Raw genomic sequence first — 3,476 nt, forward strand, 5'->3', positions numbered from 1 at the left:
AAAGTGGCTTGCTCAGGGTTACACAGGGAGTCTGGCAAAGCCTGGGGTTGAACCTAAAACTCCTGGGTTGCCCCAAGGTCACCCTTCCTCTCTCCTATGCTCTAACTTGTTTTCACTAACTGTGACAATTCTTCCCCCAAAGCACTTTGCTCGCTGTAACGTCCCCTGGCCTGTTATCTAGGACTGTGAATGCGACCTTCGTGCATTCAGTCGGGGTGGTTGTTGACAGTGCAGGACAAGGACCCTGAACTGAAGTGAGACATTAATGTCACGTCACTGACAGGTCATCCAAGGACATGAATGTCACCCGTGGAACTGTCACGCTGAACAGGACCTCTCCAGTTTGAAGGAACTGGTCCTGGGTGGCAGCCTGTCGCTGGAGGAACGGCCAAAGGGGAACTCTCCAGGGCCTTCGTTTTACATCTCATCCAAAACCCGGCTCGGCCTAGCAGCCCGTCGGGGAAGGGCATTGTGCAGGGCGTCTGGCCGCAGGCTTGTCTCCGCACTTCTCCCAGAGCACCCTGTAGGCGGGTCTAACCGGGAGCTCCCCCAGGACCACAGCTAAAGGGGGCCAGAGTGATGGCAGTAAACGAGGGCACCAGGAAGGTGCGTGTGCAGCGCCTGCTAATTAGCACCCGACCTCCAGATTTATTTTGGTTAATGAAAGCTGATTAAGGAAGCAGCGGGGGGGAGAGCCCCGGAGGGAAGCAGGCGGCTGGCGGGGTGGGAATGCAGTTCTGCCCAGTCAGGGTAACTCTGGCCTATTAATAATTAACTCCGAAATGAGCGACAGGCAGGGCAGGTGAGTTGGTCCTAGCCCCCTTGCTAGCATGCTGCTGTCACACTGCCTTCGCCTTTCACCTCGGGGCCAAACTCCGTTGCACTTGGTTACGCTGTGGCCTCCTGGCTTCGGTGAGCACAGCTCAGAGCTCAGGGGCTGGCCCTGCGGCCCAGGGAGCAGCGTGCTGCTCCCTGACCTATTGTGGGACCCTGGGCAAGCCCCTTCCACTCCTTGCCCAGTCTGGTTAAGACTGCCCATTCTTTGGTGCAGGGGCTGTCTCTGATTGTGCACGTACAGCACCTGACACAACAGCTTTCACACCTCGCGCCGCCTCCCCAAATACATAAGTGTGCACCCGACGAGGCCAGGGCTTGGGGTGAGCCTGCCCTGAGCCCCAGACAGAGCACACCTAAGGAGCACAAGTCAAACCCCCATTTCCTCTCGCCTGCCAGCGGTGGCTCAGGGATTACCCGCAAACACACACAGAGAGAGGGCAGCCGCTGCGCAGCCTGCAAGCTCACAGCAAGCGGGGGCTTGTGCTAGGTCTTAAGGTGACCCTGGAGCTCCTGGCGTGCTGGTGCCCCAGGAAAGGAGAAGTGAGCCCCAACTGTCAGCTTCTTGGCTTCCCTCAGTCGTTCCCGGAGAAGCCGGGGTGCCTCCGGGCTCACTGGCGGCGAGGAAGCCGAGCCTTCGTTACAGAAAGGAGCGCAACTGCAGCCTGAGTCATTGCTGGGTGCAAGTGTTGCCCCAGGGAATCCCCCAGCTCCAGCCCTCGGGGGGTTTCCGAGGCTGCTGGGCTCCTACCCCCCGAGTGCTGCTGCATCCTGCCGGCCCATTTCACTTGGTGGAGCAGGAGCAGAGGAGGGTGACGCCTGCTGAGGATGCGGAAGGCAGAGCAGACTTTGTTTGCAGCTCCTGCCAGGGCTGCTGGGAGTGTCAAGTGGACCACAGCGCTTAGAACCATCCAGACCCAGGGGGGCTTTCAGGGCAGCTTGGCAGAGGATGAAGCCTCCCAGCGCTCTCTGCGCTAAGGCTCTTATCTCAGGAGCGGGGCATGGAGGGGAGAAGGTCATCGGGCACCAAACCTCTCCCTGGGGTAAATCCCAGGGCCTAGGTCATGTTGCACCCTGGATGAATTTGACGCCTGACAGCGATCCCTCTGTGGCAGAGCATCTGGCTGGCTTTCCCTTTGCTGCTCTGTCAGCCACTGATTTATGGCCTTTGGCCCCTGCTCCCACCCCTTAAAAAATAATAATCCGGGAACAAAGGAAGAAATTGGATCTTCTTCCCCCGGCCTCCCCTCCCCCCGTGCGAGAGGCCGTGTTTGTTTGGATATCAGTGTCCGGTTGGCGAGGGCGTCCGATCTGCAAAGGAATTCCTCCCCGCCTTCCCTCCTGTGCTGCTCCACTGACTCAGCAGCACAAAAGGACCTCTCCGGATTTTCCACGGCGAGGAGGTGGCCTTTGGGGTCATTGTTGTTTTGTTTGGGCCTTCAAAAGGGCAGCTCCATGCCTGCCCCGGGAGGCTGCCGCGCGATGGACAGCAGCGTGGGAGGAGCCCACTCCCCAGCCAGAAAGCACCGGGAACATTTTGGTGAGGCAGAATTTCCTGCCAACACCTCTCTGCCCTCTTCTCCAAAGCAACCAGCTTTGGACTCAGAAGTGTCATTCCCCCACCCCCCTTTTCCCGTCAGAATTAATAAATTCATCGATTTTTAAAGTCATCCACGGTCTGTTTTACAAACCCCATCAGGCTGAGAAGAGGGGAAAGCTGCTAAGTGATTTAGGCACCAACATGGCCTCTTCTGCCCTCCTGCGCCGGTTCCTCCTGCTGAGTCACACCTCAGGAATCGCATATTTTGGATCCAATGTGGTTTTCTGCCCCAAGGGGTTTTCATCAGATAAGGGGGCACAACCCAAAGCATCACATTTCCTTCTTGAGAGCATTGTCAGGCCTCCTTTTGCTCTCCAGAACCTTCTTAGTCACCCCTCAAAACACAGGGGGGTTGGCCTGCCTGCTGGAGGGCTGGGGAGGCCAGGAACTTGCAAACTGTCTCCTGCTTCCTTGCTTGCTGCCTGGGAAGTTGGGGGCGGGGGTCAGAGTCCCATCTCTGTGCCTAGGACACTGACTACACCTGTAGCCCCATGAGGGGTAGAGAGGGGCCTTCACAGAACTCAAACAGAGGAGCAATTCAGCACCCCCACCCTAAGGGTCTGGGAAACATGGCCTCTGAGGGGGTACTGAGAGAGCTGGTTTTGTTTAGCTTGGAAAAGAGAAGGCTGAGAGGGGACATGAGAGCGGTTTTCAAGTGCCTCAAAGAGGATCACAAGGAGGAGGGCGAAAAATGGTTCTCCTTGCCCCTGAGGATCGGACAAGGAGCAATGGGCTTAAACTGCAGCCAGGGAGGTTTAGATTAGACGTTAGGAAAATCTTTCTCGTTGTCACCAAGGCCGTGCATTGGAAGAAATTGCCTGAGGAGGTTGTGGAATCTCCACCCATGGAGATATTTAAGAGCAGGTCAGACAGACACCTATCAGGGATGGTCCAGATGGTGGCTGGTCCTGCTGGGAGCGCAGGGGACCGGATGTGATGACCTCGCGAGGTCCCATCCAGTCCCAGCGGTCCATGATTCTGTCACAGTTCTGCACAGGATCTTCATGGAGGTTTGTTGTCCCCTGGCTCTGCCATGACCTGA

The sequence above is a fragment of the Carettochelys insculpta genome, chromosome 27, assembly GCF_033958435.1.
Source record: "Carettochelys insculpta isolate YL-2023 chromosome 27, ASM3395843v1, whole genome shotgun sequence".
Lineage (NCBI taxonomy): Eukaryota > Metazoa > Chordata > Testudines > Carettochelyidae > Carettochelys > Carettochelys insculpta.